Consider the following 23,100-nt stretch of genomic DNA (forward strand, 5'->3'; position numbering starts at 1 on the left):
TTATATTTAATTTTACGAATTAACCGCTTAATTCGTCTTAGCCATTTTTATTTAATCCGTATTAAATAAAATATCTCAACATCACATTTTAACTAATTATTAGTCAAATAACTCGGACTAACTGATTAGTCAATTTGGCATCAATATGACTGTATTTTCATACAGTCACATCTCTCAAACGTATCCTATAGGTGTGACTTTTAGGGACCAGTTGATCACCGCCATCTGTATGACAATAACGTCAAACTTATCTAGCAAGCCAACCGTTATTGATAAACGTGGACCAACTGATTATGATACAAAAGTATACCCTTTGATCCTTTTAGAGATTTATAAGTCCTTGCACTAACTGTAAAGGACACCAGCCCCAACAATATAAACCCGTATTTTCCAACATGTATCGTGCCTGGACCGAATATAATCAAACATGTAACCTGTCTAATCAACTAATTTCAAAGCCCGAGGTATATGGGAGAGAGAGAATTTTATTAAAATCTTTAATTGAGTACTTCAACATCAATATTAACTATGAGTTGTCTCCTTTAAAACAAGTCAAATATCATCACACTTGTAGATATAAAATAAATATGTTGTTTTTCCCAATTCGTTCTGGTTTTTATCTTATTTATTACACAGTTATACTTTTTGACTCGTCTTAAGCTTAAGACAAATATACCGTCTTAAATACAAATTTGTTATCAGTATGCGAGTTATATGTTCTACTCGTTTGTCATTATTCCATTTGCTTTGTAAATTATATCCGTCACGAGCATATCTGTTAAAAAGTGGGAGCCATGATCATTTTAGTTTTTAAAATAACTATGATTAAAATACTGTCGTATTTGTAGGGGACTAAAATACTCTCGATCAAGTGGAGTGTTTTTAGTTCTTTTATTTCTTTTCCATTTATAAATTTATTTTGCGTATTTGTTAAATACAATTTAACAAAAATACTCTCATTTGGGTAGACCGTATTTGAACGGGTTTGTACGGTTATATCGGACCTTCATCTTGGCTGTTTGCTTGGACAATATTAAAATTTCCAAAATTACCCATTTACGTCTTGCATTAGTTTCATAACTCTTATCAGACCATGAAATAATTTAATTAACCCTTATACTTGAGCCAAACCATATGAGAAAAACATCTCTCCCCAAAAGCTGCCCCTCTCCCTCTATCTCCATTTTATATGTGTTTGTTTAATTGCTTTATTGTTTTTCCTCCCGTAGTTTCTACCTTGGGTATGTTTCATGTCTATTGCAGATTTGGAACCCATTTATGCATTTAGAAGCCAAAGTCGGTCGATAAAGGAGACGCGTACTCATAAGCCACGTCCGAGACGTTGGAAGGATGCAGAACCGTCACCCCAAGGGCCTAAGTCGAGTTTGAAGCTGATATGAGCCATATTGGTCGATAGACATGTTTTTCTAGTCGATAGACATGTTTTTTTGTCGATCCACACATTTCCGTAGACACAGGAAGATGACATTTGGAAGTTGCTGAGTTGTGTCGATAGAAATGTTTTTTTGGTCGATCGACAAGTCTATTTTAGTCGATCGACAGACATGCATCAGGCGAGATTGCAGCTCGTGATTGGGCTTTTAGTTACTTAATTTTTGTCTTATTTGGACTTAGTATTTAAAGCTTGGATTTTATTTTCATTAGGTGATCTTTTCATTCTATCTTTTATTCTACCTTTAGCTGCTAAAAACTTTACTACGTAAAAACTCTCTAAAACTTTTAGATCTAGACTTTGTATTCTCTCTTCACTATTCTTTCAGATTATTGGTCATTTAATTAATTTTTGTTCTTTCGCTGCTATTATTTCTTATTACTATTTGTCTATTTTATCTCTATCATCTTTAGTTTTATATTTAATTTCTTTTATCATTTAGTCATCATGAATTCATCTCTATTTATCATTATTATCGTTATTGTTATTGTTAAATTCCGTTATGCGTAGCTAATTTCCTCGCTAGGATTTAGGGGAGCTATGAATTTATGGAGGTTGTTAAGTAGGTTTTAGATTGGTCAATTATATTATGCCTTTGTTGTTAATTGTAGCAATTAATCCCAATTAGTCAATTAATGCGCATGATTGATAAATTAATTTGGTAAACCCCGACCTAAGATCGAGAGCCTAGTGAGAGTTAGACCTGTACAAACATTAGAGTGCCCTTAGAAGTTGCGAGAGCCTGTTAGGAGCATTCTAGGGCGATTAGCGATTCGAGAGGACCTTTTCACTACCCCTTAGACCGATATTTGCGACCGATCTGCGAACTAGACAATACCGTAGACTTTCATTGGTGAACCGACAATCCTAGTTGTTTCTCCATACTTTTATACTAATTTTCTAATCTTTTATTTATCTTTTCACAACTTGTAATTTAGCAACCAAAATCAAACAACCCTTAATTTATTACCTAGACAGACTTTAGTTAGAAAGTAGAACACATTATAGTCTCCATGTGGATACGATCCCGACTTCCCTAGCTATATTAGTTAGAGACTAGTCGATTACTTTTGATAGGTTGCGACAGCCATATCAACAACCTACTCCCAACTCTCCTCCACAACCTACTTCATACTCTCCAGAACATGTAACACAAATAACTCAATCATCACAATGTCCCTCTTCTAACAGATTCCATTCACAACCATCACAACCTATTTCTAAGTCAGTCCCAAGAAGGAGTAAGCAAACATCAAATAAAAAGATACCTAAAACCTCTGCCAAGAGGAAAATGGTATATGTTCCAAAGGTTAAGCAGGGGACCACTACTGAGGTTGGTGGTGTTGAAGACATGCATAGAAGGAATAGAGTTGGGTCTCATTCTTCTATGGAGGTGTAATACGCGTCCTTTTAGGGACCCATTGATCGACGTTGACTGACCTTAGATACTGATCTTGACCTTGGGAAACCTTAAGGGTTATGTCTTGTGACGCTGTGAGCCTTGGCTTATGTGTGGCTCGATCTAGCTGAGACTACTCGATCGAGTAGCTTGGGAGCTCGATCGAATAAGGGTCACTCAATCGAGTAAGTTAGTTACTCGATCTAGTAACGGGTTTGCAGCGAGGAATTATAGATCGTGTTTTGTGAAACCGCAAATCATTTCCGCCTCTCTTCTCTATACCTAGATGTCGCCTCTTCTTCTTCCTCTCACCATAATTCCTTTATTTGAGGTCCTTGAGGATGCTTATGCCATGGGGATTGGTTGCTTGAGTCAGGTAGCGGTCTTGACGCCGGATAGCTATGCGTAGGTATGTCATCGTCATCATCATTGTCGTTGTTGTTTTCAGTTGGGGTTGTAGTGATAGTAATATATGGTTGTATTGTTTGTTTAGGTGTGTTTCTTGGTTGATTGGTATCGTTTGATCGGACGCGAAATCACTGCGGTGCACTAAATGTAGGTTCGCCTACTCAGTTCTGTTGGTTGTCTAGAGTGTCCTTTGATGTGGTTTGGTTGATGTAGTGTCGATATAGTTGACTGATTGTGGTAATTGGTTGGCATTGCGATATTTTGATTATTGTTGTTGTGGTACAGCTGATTGTGATTGGTTGGCTCTGGTTCTCGAGGTGCATCCTCGGCTGAGTGGAGTCACTTGCGGAAGTGGCTTCACGCCCGTAGTTTGCCCTCCGTGGAACCCGCCATGGAAGGGGATGTGCACATTAATGGACATGGGTTTATTGCTCGGTTTGATTAACGGGGATTTGGTGGGTACGGCTACAGTCCCCCACTGGAAGGGCTGGTCCAGTGGACAGTCGGTGACGGAGTTTGGTTGGAGGAGATGTGATGTGTGTATGTTCTGTTGTGCTGTGTTGTATCTGTGGTTACTAGTGTGTTTGTTCAGTTACTGACCTTGTGTGGTTTGTCTTGTTGTTTGTTTCTGTTGTATCTGTCGTGATCCCTTATGGTGAGCAGTCAGTCTTAGCAGGTTGTGATCTGGATGTTAGCTGGGTGCTTGGCGGCACGAGTCTTTTACGAGTCACAGCAGAAGTAATCCACATAGCTGACAGTAGTTTGAGTTGTACCTTTATAATTATGTATCTTAGTTTTATTAATCACTATAATGTAACTTAATCGTTCTTTTATCGGCATTTGATTATTACTGTCCTCGGGAAACCGAGATGGTGACGCCCTTATATGCTACGGAAGGTCTAGTTAAGGCTCCTTGGTTTATGGGGGTGTCAGACTTTATTTACCTACCTATATTAGTTAGAGACAGACTTTAATTACCAAGTGTAACACATTATAGTCTCCATGTGGATACGATCCCGACTTCCCTAGCTATATTAGTTAGAGACTAGTCGGTTACTTTTGATAGGTTGCGACAGCCATATCAACAACCTACTCCCAACTCTCCTTCACAACCTACTTCATACTCTCCAGAACATGTAACACAAATAACTCAATCATCATAATGTCCCACTTCTGACAGATTCCATTCACAACCATCACAACCTATTTCTAAGTCAGTCCCAAGAAGGAGTCAGCAAACATCAAATAAAAAGATACCTAAAACCTCTGCCAAGAGGAAAGGGGTATATGTTCCAAAGGCTAAGCAGGGGACCCCTACTGAGGTTGGTGGTGTTAAAAATAGGACTAGAAGGAATAGAGTTGGGCCTCATTCTTCTATGGAGGTGAAGGATGACATTGATAAGACTGATGAGAGTGATGAGGACTATTATTGCAGTGATGGTGAGGATAGTAGTAACAGTGATGACAATGCAATAGTTGAAGAGCAAGAGATTGAGGAGTTGAATGATAATGAGGTTGTTCATCCATTTGATGTTGGGCTCACTGTTGGACAAAATAAAGAGGATGGAGAAGATAATGAGCAGAGTTTGAAAATGTATAAGAATGGAAGGATGTATACACTTGCTAGATGGGGTCAAATTGTGTTAAAGTCATGGCTAATGTTCATGTCTAAGGGGGAGTTTCTGTCAGTGCTTTCTGATTACTGTGTACAAGAGGGTTTCAGTGTCATTGTGTTAAAATATGATAAAAGAAGATATATAGCTGAATGCATCGGGAAGTTGTGTACTTGGAAGCTTTATAGCTCATGTTCGCCTGACTCTGTTACATAGGCTATTAAGACTCTAACAGAGAACCATAAGGAGTGCTTTAAATTGAAAAGGAATCATATGGCCACTATTCCTTGGATGGCTAAAAAGTTAGAGACTAATTTGATAGCTCATCCTGAGATGCCAGTTAAGTCTATGACATATTTGTTAATGAAGAGTTATGGCATTGATGTATGCCTAAGGACAATGTATAAGGTCAGAATAGTTGTGGCTGAAATGGTGTATGGGGGATTTGAGGAGAGTTACAATAACTTGGCAGCTTATGGAGAGGTGATAAAACAGACTAATCCAGATTCTTGGGCTTTAATTACCTGGCATAACCCTCAAACTGGTCAGACTGGTGCTCAAATTGGTGGTCCAATCCACTTCAAAGCTATGTTTGTGATTTTTACTCATGGACCCTTGGGTTTTTGAGAGGTTGTAGACCAATAATTGGTGTTGATGGGTTTCATCTGAAGGGAAGGTATGCGGGGATGATGTTATCTGCTATGCGTTTAGATGCCAACAATAATCTGAATTGTATTGCATATGTAATTGTGGCGAAGGAGAACACTGAATCTTAGAGTTATTTTTTCAGAAATATAAGGTTGGAATTTCAGAGTCTTGGATGTTCCAAATGGGATTGGACATTTATCAGTGACAGAATGAAGGGAGTTGAGAGGGCACTTGAAAAAGAGTTTCCTCAGTGCACCAAGAGGATTTGTGCACAACATTTATATTCCAACTTCAAGCTGAAATGAGGACGGCCTGCATTCCATGACCTATTTTGGAGGGAAGCCAATGCAACCTCAACTCATGCATTTGACAAAGCTATTGAGGAGATAAATAAGTTGTCTAGGTCACCTGCTGATTATTTGGTAAGTGTTGATGACCAATGGTCAAAATCAGACATTGCTTGTGAGTTGTGACCATAACACCTCCAATTTTGTGGAGTCATTTAATGCACTTATAAATTATTTAAGGGAGACGCATGTGATGACCCTTATGGAAGGCATTATAACTGATTTCATGGAAAAGATGACTGGAAGGATGGAAGTGGCAAATGGCTTGCAAATGCATGAGCCACCACCTTATGCTATGGAGATATTGGACTATAATATCCATGGTAGTAGCCAGTGTATGGTTATTAAAGCAGGTGGTGGGGAGTTTGAGGTGCTTGAGGGTACTAAACCTCATATAGTGGACATTCTCAAGGAGACATACTTATATGGGGGTGGCAGATAACTGGAATCCCATGTAAGCATGCATGTAGAGCCATTTTTTACAATAGGGAGCAACCAGTGGACTATGTGTATGGATTCTATAGGGGTCAATGTTAAAATCTCACCTATGGAGATATCCTTAACCTGATAAGGATGCATGGACAACCTTCCAATTTTCTTAAGTTTTACCCCATATTCCAGAGATGAGCATAGGAAGACCTGCAAGGCAAAGAAAGAGGAAACCAAACGATCCCAATAAAAAAGGTAAAAGATCAACAACAATCACATGCTCAATATGCAAAACGGTTGGTCTAACAACAAAATAGAGGAAGGCTAGTGGTGGTGGTGGCAGTCAGAAGAAAAGGGCAAGGAAAGATGGAGCTTTAACAAGCAAGGGTTAAGTACGTATGTCTATGAAAAGACTTTCATTTTTTGGCTAAGCTAGGTTGCATATTTTATTGTAGTGATTAATCAGCTTATATTTTGTGCATTTGGTAAACTGTTATAGGTATATTTTGTGCAGTTTCTGAAATATGTTGCAGATTTTGGTGATTTGTATATCACACAGTCAATAACGTTTTGGTGATTTATAAGTCACAGGAACAACCTTTGTATAATTAACAACAATGATCAATGCTAGCATTGCAAGTTTTAATTTTAGAAATTGCATTTGATTCTATTACAATTGTTGCATATTACATAGTTCTCTTATCAGCTTCTTTGGTTCATCACGACATATAACAGAAACATGTACATAAAAATGGCTATTTTTATGCTAAGTTATAGTAGCTTTGACATATCATCCATTTTTGCCTTCAAGAAATAAAGATCTCAGCTTGTTCCTTCATATTCGTCGTCACTTCATGTAGATTATGAAGGAAATGTAGATTCATATACATACTAACATACTCACATATGTCTAAATTAATTTGTCATAAAATTAAAACGGATTTTATGCATGCAAACAAATAATATAATAGAAGAGAAATCATGTCCTTACATTGTTGATTTCGGATTTAAGGGCACAAAAGAGATCACCTTTCTCTTTTGATCTTGAGCTTTTCCTTATGGATGAACAAGATCTAAGTATAAGATCTCTCCCTAAGCTTTATACCCAAGGCTCCTCTTAATTTTAATTAATATTACAAATACTAGTATAATATTAATCAAGTAGAAAATTGACCCAAAAATAATGTAAACACTTGATTATTTTCGGTTTTGTGGAGGGAGAAGAAGAGAGCTTTTTATCTCTCTAGATATCTTATTTTTGGATGATGGAATAATAGAATGATACACTAACTAAATCAAAGTAGTGTATGTAGAAAAATAAGACAAAACTCTTGCCTTGCTCTCTTGGAAAACCGGGTAGGAGGAGAAGAGGAGGGAAGAACACCCACCCAATGCATGCTCTTGTTTGTCTTAACAATGCACACTAGGGTTGCATGCCTACTCTGATTAGTAATCATTATGTTTACTAATTATAATATAAACACAATATGTAGCTAAAACTCCTCCAATTTTCGGCACTTTACATAATATGGATTCCATATTATTTTTGTCAATTGTCTATATGTTACATGTCATATGTCACATATATTTGTTATGTATTTTTAACATATTAAAAATCAATGTATTAATAAAAATACGTCACATACAAAAATTGATTTAGTAATTTCATAATTACTTGTGCCAAAATATTTTACCACTTTATAAATCGTATTTACAAAAATTCATTCAATTCCGATTGTTTCCTTAAACAATAATTTCATCCGAGTAATGAAACAATTCGATTACTCAGACCGTATCTCATTTAATCACATTTCAATATGATACGTAAATTTTACTTCCAAAATCGTCCGTCAATTTTCAAGTAATTTAATTAACTTGTAATGTTATACGATTAATTAAATAATCAATTAAGAGTGTTGCCCTATAGGTATGACCTAGAGGGTCAACTGATCACCACCGTCGTAAATGCGACAAAGATAATGTCAAACTCTAGTCACCAATCATTACCGATATATGTTGACCAGATTGATGATAAATACTTCCCAATTGTATTCTTTAAAATGAGATTTAATAATGATATTTAAATCATGTGATCGCACTATTGTTGAGGACACATTTCCCAACAATCTCCCACTTGTCCTCGACAAGTGTGCGTCACCAATTCTCTTGTCCTATTACTATCTCCCACTCAATACAAGGTGTCTTTCAGGTCGTACTTGCAAGTGATCATATCGAGAGTGGTTTCCTCGATCTGGAGAATAACTGATTGACCGGACTTATCTATCATAGATACTTTCCGAGCGTGGCCACGCATTTCCAGTTCATTACTCCTCGAGTGGCCCTGAGATATTGTTATAACCCTGACAAGGGGTGGACAATTCCTATCGCACTCATTCCCTTCGACTAGCCACACCATCATAACCCAAAATATGCCCATTTGACCCCATTTACGAAGGTCGTAGTAACACAAATCAAAGTTATTCTGAAATCGTGCCATCTTAGGCGAATAGTCTTTAGTCAAAAGAATCGACTCATTAGAATACTATAGTAGCTCTCGCCACGACCAGGCTATATAAATTTGCCGAACTCTATAAGCGGTCATAAGGCCCGACAAAATGTTCCTAACATTCCGCCTATGTGATCGACTAGTCATCTCACATGACTCTATGGCACTTGAACTTGCCATCAATCGCATCACACTCTAGTCACTTCGAGACGTCACCTCATACAAGTAACTATGGGCAAATACAATGTTAATCCGTGTTCACTTTAACGGGGTTCAATTGTCTCTACAACCCGTTTGGATGTAACAAAGTATAAATTAAAGATAAAAGACAAATGTGATTATGAACATGAACAAAAACAACACTTTTATTTCATTTCAAAATCTAACAAAAACTTGGTACACGTTTAAGTCCCATGGACGTAACATGTCCATCATGCTTAGCCTGCGATAAAGGCTTGGTGAGCGGATCGGCTATGTTGTCATCCGTCCCAACCTTACAAATCGCAATTTCCTTTCTTTCAATGAAATCTCTTATTACATGATATTTTCTAAGTACATGTCTAGATCTATTACTAGACTTTGGCTCCTTAGCTTGGAAGATCGTCCCACTATTATCACAATAGAGAGTGATGGGATCATTGGCGGTAGGTACTACTTTTAGACCTTCCGTGAATTGCTTGATCCACATAGCTTCCGTGGCGAGCTTCCGATGCTTTGCTATGTACTCACCTCCGTTGTCGAATCCGCGATTCTGACTTCCTTGAAGCTTCTCCAGCTTACGGCACCACCATTGAGCATGAAAACAAAACCAGCTTGTGATTTCATGTCATCTCTATCTGTTTGAAAACTTGAGTCCGTGTATCCATTAACACGCAACTCAGTGTCTCCTCCAAACACTAGGATAGAGTCCTTAGTTCTTCTCAAGTACTTAAGGATGTTCTTGACAAAGAATCTAGTGACTCTCACCGGATTTCCTTGATATCTACTCGTCATGCTCAAGGCATACGAGACATCAGGACGTGTGCATATCATGGCATACATGATTGATCCAACAGCGGAAGCGTAAGGGATCAACTTCATGCGTTCATTATCATGGGGTTCGGAGGGACATTGAGTCTTGCTCAATATCGTTCCGGTTACCATAGGTACCAAACCCCTTTTGGATTTGTCCATGCTGAATCGTCGAAGAATCTTATCAACATAAGACTCTTGACTTAGTGCCAATATCCTCTTGGGTCTATCTCTATAGATCCGGATACCTAATATGCGTTGTGCCTCTCCTAAATCCTTCATTTGGAAGTGGTTACCGAACCACTTCTTAACAGAAGACAACATTGGAATATCATTTCCAATGAGTAGTATGTCATCGACATACAAGATTAGGAACACAACATTGCTCCCACTGAATTTCATGTATAAACATGGTTCCTCAACATTTCGAGTGAAACCATCTTCCTTTATAACATGATAGAATCGATGATTCCAACTTCTAGATGCTTGCTTAAGACCATAAATGGATCTCTTAAGCTTGCACACTTTGTTAGGATTTTCAGAATCAACAAAACCTTCGGGTTGTATCATGTACACCTCCTCTTCTAAATGCCCATTTAGAAAAGCTGTTTTGACATCCATTTGCCATATTTCATAATCATAAAATGCGGCGATCGCTAACAAAATCCGTATGGATCTTAGCATGGCTACGGGGGCAAATGTCTCATCATAATGGAGACCTTGGACTTGGGTAAATCCTTTTGCCACTAGCCTAGCTTTGTAGACATCATCATGTCTTTCTATGCCATTCTTGACTTTGAATATCCATTTGCATTGAAGGAGTCTTGCCCCTTTAGGCAAATCTACCAAGTCCCAAACTTGGTTTTCAAGCATAGAATCCATTTCGGACTTCATGGCTTCAAGCCATAAGGTGGAATTAGGACTAGAGATTGCGGCCTTGTAGGTGGCGGGCTCGTCACTTTCCATAAGCAACACATCGAGTGTTCCATCTTCCTCGATAAGTCCCACATATCGATCGGGATGGCGAATTACTCGGCCCGTCCTTCTTAGTGGAGGAGGTACAACCGCGTTAGACGACGAAGGAACATCTTCTTGCGTCTCTACCTCGGTTTGTGGCTCTTGAACTTCATCAAGTTCAAAATTTCTCCCACTCTGTCTCTTAGAAATAAACTGGCTTTCTAAGAAGACAGCCTCGGAAGACACAAACACTTTGTTATCTTGAGGTTTGTAGAAGTAGTAACCTCGAGAGGTCAAAGGATAGCCTACAAAGATGCATTTTTCGGATCTTGGGGCAAGCTTATTGTCGGGTTTAGCCTTGACGTAAGCATCACATCCCCAAATTTTCATATAGGATAGATTAGGAACTCTTCCTTTCCATGTCTCAAATGGAGTCTTTTCGGTGGCTTTAGTGGGACTATTATTCAAAGATAGAATTGCAGTTTGGATTGCAAATCCCCAAAACGAGTTCGGTAACTCGGTTTGACTCATCATGGATCGAACCATATCAAGTAGGGTTCGATTTCTCCTTTCGGCAACACCATTCAGTTGTGGTGTTCCGGGTGGAGAAAGTTGTGATATAATACCACAACCTTTCAAGTGTGAATCAAATTCAAGACTAAGGTATTCACCACCACGATCGGATCGTAGTGCCTTAATTCTTTTGTTCAATTGGTTCTCTACTTCGTTTTGGAATTCCTTGAATTTCTCAAATGCTTCACTCTTGTGTTTCATTAAATAGATATACCCATATCTACTCAAGTCATCGGTGAAGGTTATAAAGTAGTCATAATTACCACGAGCGGTGATACTCATTGGTCCGCATACATCGGTGTGTATGAGTCCCAATAGCTCACTAGCTCGTGTCCCTTTACCACTAAAAGGATTACGAGTCATTTTGCCAAGTAGGCAATATTCGCATGTACCAAATGATTGATAATCAAATGGTGTAATCACATTAGTTGAAATTAATCTTTTGATGCGATTCTCGTTTATGTGACCTAATCGACAATGCAAAATGAACGCTTCACTTGGGTCACTTGATTTGAGTTTCTTTGATTGAATGTTATAAATATCATTCGTTGGATTTGAGGTCTCTAAAATGTAAATGCCATTAATGGAAGAAGCTTGGCCAATAACCAAATCATTCCTAGAAATAGTACAACGATTGTTCTTAATGACAAAACAAAAACCGTCCATGTCTAGCATGGCGATTGAAATAATGTTTTTAGAGAGCGTAGGTACATAAAAACAATTATGCAAATACAACTCAAATCCATTAGGCAAAGCTAAAACATAAGTTCCCTTGGATTCGGCCGCTACCCGAGCTCCATTTCCAAGGCGTAGATCCACATCTCCCTTGCTAAGCCTCTCCACATCTCTTAAACCCTGTAAATGATTACAAAGGTGAGAACCACAACCGGTATCTAGTACCCATGTCGTAGTGGAAGTATAATTTATATCAATAACATAAATTTCTTTAGGAATTGTACCTTTTGGAGTAATGAGTCCTTCCCTTATATTTCGCAAATACATAGGGCAATTCCTAAGCCAATGTCCCATGCCATAGCAATAATGGCACTCATCATTAACTTGCTTGAAGTTTTTGACTTTCTTTCCTTTCTTCTTGAACCTCTTTCCCTTTGACGCAAGAACTTGATTGCTAGAGCTCCCACTAGCTTTGGCATCTTTATCTTCCAGAGACAAAGACCCTATAGATCGTATGAGGTAGTCTTCCTGAGACGGACTCACACGAGGTCTAGTAGTAGTGGGTGGTTTAGAAGAAGTGATGAAGTTAAGGTTTCCATCCGAACCTATCCCGAAATGAAGTTCTCTAGTTGTATCGAAATCGTTGTTGGAGCAAATGTCGTCAAGAACATTGTGGTAAGATTCAATAGTAATTGGTGCGGTAGCATTTGATGGATTCATTGTTTTAGAACTACAAATATGGAGGAAAAGGAAATATTAACATTTGTCTTTTTAAAATCATACTTGTAAAATATTAACAAGATATGAACATTTATATAGTGACCTCTACCCAACTATAATAAATGATTCCAAGACCCAAATTCATATCAATTTAGGCACGGGGTAGCCGATGAAACCTTCATCAATATAACTCGGTGGATTAACGTTTAATCGATTCTACTTTTAGAACTCTTGGTCGATAAAATTACTCTAATGTTTATCTATAGCCCAAAACACATCAACAAGGGCACGGGGTAGCCGATGAAACCCTTATCAATTACTTTTGTTGAGTTCAATCCAAATTTCGAATAAATGTGTCCATTATCCAAAACCACATCTACTTAGGCACGGGGTAGCCGATGAAACCCTCATCAACATGAATTTGGTGGATTAGACATTTATCACCCACTTCCCCTACGTAACAAGGTTTGTACCCCGGGGTAGCCGAGTGCACTCCCTCGCGAAATAGGTTTTCATGGTTTCTACTATTTGGTAAGGCTATGTCTCAATTAATTGTTTTAGCGAGAGGTCATGTCAATTTATTATCTATCACGTTTTATGTGAACTAAAGCGGTGAACTACGATAATTCTAATTGACACGGTCGATAAACTCGATAAGACAATGCATGTTTAGTTATGGCGATTTAGCGATGCATGTGACATAAAATAAAATGCAAGCATAAAGATAAATAAATCCTAGTATGGCCTTTCCTAAAATAGAAAAACTATTTAACTATTACATATTCGGAAACCAACTCCATTGGTCCCTTGAACTTCGGTTGTGACACGCATCTCGAGGTAACACCGTCTTTATGTATCGCCATTCTTGAAGAAATCCGTCTTTGGGAACTCCGGAATGAATAAAATTACATAATAAATTACATAATTTCCTATTATACATTTGTAACTAAAATAAAATAAATCTATTAAATTACAAAACGGTGATACGAGATCACAATAAAAATTACAACCGAATCGATATTCCCATACATTTCGGGAAATACCAATTAAAATCTAAGGCCATACTAAGTAAAATTACATAATTCAAAAATTACATAAATTAAAATTATGACAATCATAAAGAAAATTCAGCATTATAATATGTATGAACATGCTCAATTTTTATGCTAAATCGCCTTTTAATTAGCCAATATCGTATATTACTCGGTTTTTACGGATTTACGTGATTTCAACATTTTATAATCACAAAAATACATAAAATCATATTTATGCATAAATTAATTATCCTAACCTCTTAGGACTCAAAATTTAGTCTTCACTAATAATTTGACCATAATTAACCCATATTTTATAAAATTGTTCATAAATGGACCAAAAATTACAAAAATAAGCTATTAAACTTCAAATAAATCACAAAATTACAAATAAATTCAAAATTTGAAATTTAAACTCATGAACATTCTGGAAAAATTCCATGACACTCATAATGTTCAAAATCTTAGGTTAAAAATTTCGAAAATTTACCGGAAAAACAATGTTGCGGTTTATCGATTTTTAATAAAATAATCATAAAAAACATGGAAAAATTATTTTCACTAACTTTTCAATTTTAGATCTGAAAGAGATAATAAAATGCAACATTAGACGTTTTTCCTAAGTCATAGATTATGTTTTATTAATTTTCACTAATAATGTCACTATTTATGCTATTTTTCTTCAAAAATTCATAAATCATGCAACAAGACTTCTTTATAGCCAATTATTTTACACACATCTTTTAAAATTGCATGTGACAACATATTAATTTTCTATGACCAGATTCGAAATTTAACTCATATTAACCTATTTTTCACTCAAATCCGAATTTAATAATGAGAAATTCATTTTTCGAGCATACCAAGTCCAAAAATTATGAAAATTTACAGGTTATCTCAAAATAATATATGTGACAACATATCCAAAAACCAAGTGAAAATTCGAAGTATAGCTAATTGTAGACCAAAAATGACATTTTTACTCATAAAATCATATTTAAATGCCATTATTGTAAATTATGAACAATAAAAATCCGAAAAATTAACCAAAATATCCTAAAACATTTTAGGACCATAAATATTAACATGCATGTAATAATTTCGTGATATATCATAATAACACAAATTTTACAAGTTTTATTTGTTATTCTTATAACTCGGAAAAACTTTTAACCAATTTGCATGCAAACAACCGTGGCTCTTGATACCGATTGAAGGAAATGTAGATTCATATACATACTAACATACTCAAATATGTCTAAATTAATTTGTCATAAAATTAAAACGGATTTTATGCATGCAAACAAATAATATAATAGAACAGAAATCATGTCCTTACATTGTTGATTTCGGATTTAAAGGCACAAAAGAGATCACCTTTCTCTTTTGATCTTGAGCTTTTCCTTATGGATGAACAAGATCTAAGTATAAGATCTCTCCCTAAGCTTTATACCCAAGGCTCCTCTTAATTTTAATTAATATTACAAATACTAGTATAATATTAATCAAGTAGAAAATTGACCCAAAAATAATGTAAACACTTGATTATTTTCGGTTTTGTGGAGGGAGAAGAAGAGAGCTTTTTATCTCTCTAGATATCTTATTTTTGGATGATGGAATAATAGAATGATACACTAACTAAATCAAAGTAGTGTATGTAGAAAAATAAGACAAAACTCTTGCCTTGCTCTCTTGGAAAACCGGGTAGGAGGAGAAGAGGAGGGAAGAACACCCACCCAATGCATGCCCTTGTTTGTCTTAACAATGCACACTAGGGTTGCATGCCTACTCTTATTAGTAATCATTATGTTTACTAATTATAATATAAACACAATATGTAGCTAAAACTCCTCCAATTTTCGGCACTTTACATAATATGGATTCCATATTATTTTTGTCAATTGTCTATATGTTACATATCATATGTCACATATATTTTTTATGTATTTTTAACATATTAAAAATCAACGTATTAATAAAAATACGTCACATAAAAAAATTGATTTAGTAATTTCATAATTACTTGTGCCAAAATATTTTACCACTTTATAAATCGTATTTACAAAAATTCATTCAATTCCGATTGTTTCCTTAAACAATAATTTCATCCGAGTAATGAAACAATTCGATTACTCAGACCGTATCTCATTTAATCACATTTCAATATGATACGTAAATTTTACTTCCAAAATCGTCCGTCAATTTTCAAGTAATTTAATTAACTCGTAACGTTATACGATTAATTAAATAATCAATTAAGAGTGTTGCCCTATAGGTATGACCTAGGGGTCAACGATCACCACCGTCGTGACAAGTAATGTCAAACTCTAGTCACCAATCATTACCGATATATGTTGACCAGTTGACAGTATAAATACTTCCCAATTGTATTCTTTAAAATGAGATTTAATAATGATATTTAAATCATGTGATCGCACTATTGTTGAGGACACATTTCCCAACAGATTATGCATTTGTTGTTGTTCTTCTTCTTCTTCATGTTGATTGCCTTCTACTATTTTAGCTTGGCACCATTGAAACCCACCACAATCATCACACTTGTAATATAGCTTCATTGGAGTTGCTGCAGTATGCCCCGAGGACCTTATGTTTGATCTTTTATTGCATCGTGGGAATTATTTGTTTTCTACTTGAATTCCTCTTGAATAAGAACTTGCATTAGATGTATAAGACATTATGTATTGATACTTATTTTAATTGTAAATGAAGGAGATTTGACTTTTAAAGCAAGAGATTCCAACGGTTACATCAATATACCCGTTATTTTTGTTCTGTTCTAGAAATTGGGTATATTGGGCAAAATTTTGAAACACATGGGTACCATGGGCAAAAAGTATACAATTCAAACTAACTTTCCCACAAAAAACAGAAAACCTAACCGACGTTAAGAAAACTTAACCGTCGTTTGTCAATGGGCATTTTGGGAAGGAAAAAGTCAAACTAATGGGTACCTTATGTAGAAAGGTAATTTGAGGGGTACCATATGTAATCTGCCAAAGTTCATTCGAGGGTACCAAGGAAAATTTCCGATAAAAATACTTACCAAAAAACCTTCCTCTATCTCATACAATTTATACAAACCCTAATTCAAACACACCTCTCCCCAAAATCAGTATTTTTAATTCATTTTCTGCTTTAAAATTTAATTGATAATATAATTTTCCGGATTAACTTATGTGATTAATTTCTTTTGGAATATATTTGATTATTTTTTTCATAAACCGATTTAATTAATTGAAATATGTATAGTGATTTCAACATTGGATTATATATTCATAAATTTGTTTTTTATGCATCAGTGTATTATTCTATCCCCTTGGTAGGAGCTAATTAATCCATTAATTTTTGTTAGAGTTACTTGATGAAAATAGTAATTGATGTGACTCATATTTGAGCATATTTAGTCCCCGAATTAGCCTCGTTCCTACTCTTTTTAGTGCATAATTGCGTCATTTACGATCTTCCGTTCCTCGTTTTGCATATTCTTTGAGGTTTTGATCCCTTGGTAGGAATGGAGTACAAACCCTGCATTTTCATGCCAAAATGGAGCTAAATTGACCGAATTCAATGACCAAGCATCAATGGGAAGACAATGCTAGAAGGCCTATGTAGAAAATAAAGTAGATTGGGCAATGATGAAAGGATCCTTGCATCCCCAACAAGATCCCCGAGGATTGTTGAGGAAAGAAAAGAAGAGAAGTGTCTGACATGCTATCCGAACATCTCCCTGCCCAGGACGGGCGTCTCCCTGCTACAATCTGAGCGTCCTGATGCCAAGACGCTCGTCTTGAGGCCAAAGAATCCGAGCGTCTCCTCCAATAATCCGCTCGAATCCTCATGCAGAACCAACTCTACTGCCTAGACGCTCGGGACGAGCATATTCCTTGGAGACTACCAAAACGGAGATGAGCATCTCCTTGGAGAGGAGCACTTCCTTAACTTTTCTTAAGGGTCTTAATAGTCATTTAAGCCCTTAGTAACCCTAATCTTTGTACCTAATCTCTAGTATAAATACCCCATTGTACTGCCTAGATTAGGATGTCATGTTAATCTTATCTTAATCAAGTCCTAATACTCTCTTAGTCTTGTAATCAACTCTTAATTTAGAATTAATACAAATTTCATTTCTTAATATTTCCTTAATTTCTCTATTGTTCATCATTTATTTTGGGTAATTAGAAGATCATTTGGGTTTATTTGTAGGATTGACAACTTTCCATCAACCATCAAGTAATTCTATTATTCTTTGCTTTATTATATGGAATCATCTTTATAGGTATAATTCTCTCTTAATCCTTTTTAATTATTGTTAACCATCTTCATTTGTTCATCATGTTTTGCTTTGCTAGTATGACTGACAACCTTGTTAGCATGTTAAACTTGATAATGAGTGAGTAGTTACCTTAACTAGGGTTAATGGGGAATTAGGGGAAACCGGGGATTGATTCATGCGTAATCTGATATGCTTTCATAATTAATTTGCTTGCTTGTTATGATTTCAACTCATGCACATGGTATGTTTTATGAAATGCGAGCCTATGAATCCTTGCATTTTTTACCCATCACTTACCTTTTTAATAAGACTTGTAAGACATAAACCAACTCGAGTCTCATTAGACCATGCATATAGTTGGATAGGGAGGATTAAGTCGACTTTTAGGTGTTGTAAAATCTAATCGATTCGGCTTCGGAACCCAAACCTTCCTAGGGATTGTAAGATATACACTAACGCGATCCCATCATAACAATAATTGCTTGCATCTAGTAGGAAACATGTTTGTATGATCAATTGTTTACATCTCATTTTAATCATCTTGCTTGTTTTCATTACTCATTTACATTGTTGTCTAGTTTAGTTGATCTCCTACCTCAACCCAATTTGTGACACCCTTAGACACAACCATTTGCAATCGAAAATCCTACATCAATACCCGTCCCTTGGGATACGACCCTTACTTACCTCTTTAATAAGAGTAAAGTAGTTTGTGAAGTTATAAATATTGTTTTGGTCTAGGTGACTCCTAACGACAAGTAACCGAAATCGAAATTGACCGACCAAAAATGGCGCCGTTGCCGGGGACGGTGTTAACTTGATTTGATTTTCTTTGATTGTTTTCGTTGTGTCTTTCTTTACCTTGGGGAAGTCAAATAACTCAAGGTTTGTTCTAATTATTTTGTAGTTGTTTGATATTTTGCATGTCTAGGAGATCACAAGGTAACTTATTACCCATTGATCTTGAAATTGATAGAACTTTGACCAACAATAGAAGACTTGCTAGAAATACTTTGAGAGGTGTTGGTGAGATTGTGGACATTCAACCAAATAATATTGAGTTCATCAACCCTTTTGAAAGAGAAGGAGAGGATAACCCAATAAATAAACAACCACAAAATCAACCCACAATGCCTAAATTTTCATCACATTCCGTACCAACCGAGGAGAACCTTCCAAATGGTACTCCAACACCACAACATTTGACCGGTAATTTCATTGCCAAATCCTCATTTATCCAATTTGTCGAAAGAAGCCAATTTGGGGGGATACCTAGTGAAGACCCTCATTCTCACATGGAGATTTTTGTGATTATTGTGATGCAATTTCTCAAACCGGTGTAACTCAAGACCAAATTCGATGGGTGCTATTTCTTTTTTCCTTAATCGGTACCGCGAAACAATGGTTGAAAGGCCTAGATAAAGTAACTCTTGGTATCGATTCGTGGAAGAAATTGGCTCTAGATTTCTACAAAAAGTTTTACCCTCCGGAAAAGACCAATATGTTGAGAGCCCAAATCACCGGGTTCAAGCAACGTGATGAGGAATCCCTATACGAAGCTTGGGAGAGATTCAAGGATATTTGCCGCTCTTGTCCACACCACGGACTAAGTGAGTGGTTTCTCGTTCAACAATTTTGGAACGGTCTTTATGAAGATTCCCGGAATATCCTAAATATGGTATCAAATGGCATGTTCACCGAGGTGGACGACAATGAAACATGGGGCAAGATTGAAGAGATGTCTATCCATAACTCACAATATAGTAGACCTCGTAAGGCTACTAGAAATGGAAGACATGAGGTGGATAGTGTCACTCAATTGGGTGCCCAACTTAGTGCTCACATTGACACTATCAATTTGAAGTTTGAAAAGGTTATGGCTAAGCTTGAAGAGGCCTCCAAATCACCTAAGCAACATGTTAATGCCATGGTGGCATCTTCATCAATTCCAAGTGGAGTATGTGAGAGTTGTAGAACTTTGGGACATGACCAAAGTGAATGTAGGGGAATAAGTGAACAAGTGAATGCTTTCCAAGCATACAAGAGTGGTACCCCTTATTCCAACTATTACAATGAAAACACCAAATTCCATAAAAAACCTCTCATACAAAAGCCAAAATGTTCAAAACCCTCAAACAACATACACACCACCTCCAATGAGAAACCAAGCTCAAAGACCCTTTTACAACCAAAACCAAGGTTATCAAAATAAAACTCCATACAATCAATCCAATGACCAAGGTTTTGATGTTCAAAAAGCGGTCCCCCAAATGCAAAAAGAACCAGCAATAATTCTTCAGTCAAATGCAAAAACATAGTTAAGCGAAAGACATCACCATTAACAACATCCTAGCTCACACCAAAATGTTGGAAACACAAGTGTCTCAATTATCATCTTCTAGCTCTCAAAGACAAAAGGGGCAATTACCACCTCAAAGTAATCCCCCAAGACATGAATCGGTGAGTGCTATCCATTTGAGGAGTGGTACAAGGTATGAAGGGCCAAAGGAGCAAATTGAGAAAGACATTGTGGAGGCTAGTGATAAGGAAAGAGTAGTGGAGAGCTCTAGAGAAGGAGAACCATTCAAGAGAATTCAAAGAAGAATGAAGAGAAGGCCAAAGAGAAGGAGCCTATTGTGATTATACTTCCATTTCCAAGTCTACAAGCTAAGCCTAATTTTGATGAACACCTTGGAAAATTCATGGAGATTGTGAAGAACTTAGAAGTCTCAATTCCATTCACGGAATTAATCAATCATGTTCCGGCCTATGCAAAGTACATGAAAGATATTCTTACAAAGAAGAAATCAATCCGTAAGCTTGAGACTATTGCTTTCACTAAAGTAAGTAGTGCCATTCTTCAAGGAAATTCACCTCCAAAGCTCAAGGACCCGGGAAGTTTCTCCATTCCATGCACTATTGGTGACACTACAATCAACAAAGCTTTATGTGACCTTGGGGGAAGTGTAAGTGTCATGCCATAATCGGTATGCAAGAGGCTAGGAATGGGAGAACTCAAGTGCACGAATATCACGCTTCAAATGGCGGATAGATCAACAAAGATAATTCTAGGGGTATGGGAAGATGTGCCCGTAAGAACTGGAAAATTCTTCATCCCGGTGGATTTCGTTATTGTTAATATGGAGGAAGACTCCAACATTCCCATTATCTTAGGAAGACCATTCTTACATACCGAGGGAGCGGTGATCGATGTAAAACATGGAGAACTCACCCTTGAAGTGGGAGATGAAACAATCACTTTTAATCTCGACAAGACAATGAGAGCTCCACGATTACATGGGCCATGTTTTATGGTTGATCACTATAGCCGACAAGATGATGGGAAGAAGTTGGCATATCAATGGAAGAAGAAAGTGGAAGATGCTCCATCCAAAGAGCAAGAAAGTTTCAACAAAGAGAGCTTGAAAAGCTCACCCATGACAAGCAATGAAGAAGGTCTCATTGGCCATGATAAAAAGGAAGGAGAGTTGTTCTCATCAACTCATGACGTTTTTGGGGATCAAGTAGACGAAGTGTGCGGTCTTTGGGATGATGAGTTTGAAGGAATATTCAATCCTTATGTTGGTAATGTTATGACCCAAGACGACAATGAAGAGCAATACGTGCAAAGGTCAATTCAAGATCTTTATCATAAAAATGAACAAGCTTTCGACAAGTTTTTCAAGGTGTTGAGTAACATCAACAACACCTTGAACATGCCCCCGTGACATCTCATTAATGGATGAGAGTTTGGTGGAGTCCTCCCTAAACCACCACTTGTAAATATTCTAATTCCCTAACTTGCATTTTATTTATTGTATTGCATTTTTTGTCAATTTTGATTTATATTTTTATGCCTTAATCATGATTTTCATCATTTCGAGAGGAAGTGAGGGAGGGACTTATGTGATTATTGATGTGTAACGTTTTGACATCGTGTGGGGATAGCAATTGCCTAGGCTATCCAAGCCTTCGTAATGCCCCCACTATGAAGACCAAAGGAATGAAGAGTAAATGACACGGGTTATGAGATACCCACGGATGGAACTGAATTCGTGAGGTAAAGAAAGATCCGAGCGGCCCGACAAGAATCTGCTCATCCTGAAGAAAAATCCGAGCGTCATGGGTAGGATCCGCTCGTCCTGAGAGAGCTGGAAAAAGAAATTTTTACTCTGACTGAGAATCCGAGCCTCTCCAAAGAGAATCCGCTCGTCTCAGTCAAGACGCTTGTCTCTTAAAGAATCCGCTCGTCTTATTCCTGGAAAAATTTGGGATTTCTCCCTGACAAGGAATCCGAGCGTCTTCATACAAATCTGCTCGTCTCCCTTCAGAAAGACGCTCGTATTCACCAGAAGACGCTCGTCTCAGCGCGTCTTATTTTCTGAAGCAAAATGAAGCAGAATCTGAGCGTCCCGACAAGAATCCGCTCGTCTCCCCTGTGTAATTCAAATCCAACGGGATTAAAACCCCACCTTTCCCAACTCATTTTACTCATTCAAAATACAAACACACCTCCAAAACCCTCAAAACCCTCATTGTCTCCATCAACCAACATCAGTTTTTCCCCAACCAAATTCACCCAAATTAATTCCAAACTCCCTCAAAACTCAAACAAATCACTCCTTTGACAACAACAAGCAATCAAACACCAAAATCTTCAATGTTTGAATCGATTTTTAGGATACAAAACTCAACTATCCTAAATCGATTTGGGTCTTATTGAAATTTGAAGAATTCAAGCTTATCTTTGGTGTTACTACATAAAGGAGAAGATGGCAAGAACAAAGGGTGGAAGCAAAGCACCCCCAAAGAAGAGTCTTGTAACACCCTCATACTCCAAGTGCCTTACCAGGACCACTCAGGTATAAGGATGCTACCATCTCGGTTACCCGAGGCATGATAATCATAAGACAATAACGAAACAAGATTTAATAGTATAACTTTAGTGAAAAGTACAATCCAAAGTCAAATCCCAAAATACTGGTACAAGTTCTCAAACCAACTGTCTAAACAACTAAATGTAAATTTTATTA

General features: G+C 36.9%; 1 non-coding gene across 1 annotated transcript; it reads right to left on the bottom strand.

Annotated features, from left to right (window-relative positions):
* Positions 1–19,568: 19,568 nt before the first annotated feature.
* Positions 19,569–19,675, bottom strand: LOC141615863 (small nucleolar RNA R71). The gene has a single exon (XR_012530255.1). It is a non-coding gene; the product is annotated as a small nucleolar RNA R71 (small nucleolar RNA).
* Between the last annotated feature and the right edge of the window lie 3,425 nt (positions 19,676–23,100).

Source organism: Silene latifolia, chromosome 11, assembly GCF_048544455.1.
Source record: "Silene latifolia isolate original U9 population chromosome 11, ASM4854445v1, whole genome shotgun sequence".
Taxonomy (NCBI): domain Eukaryota; kingdom Viridiplantae; phylum Streptophyta; class Magnoliopsida; order Caryophyllales; family Caryophyllaceae; genus Silene; species Silene latifolia.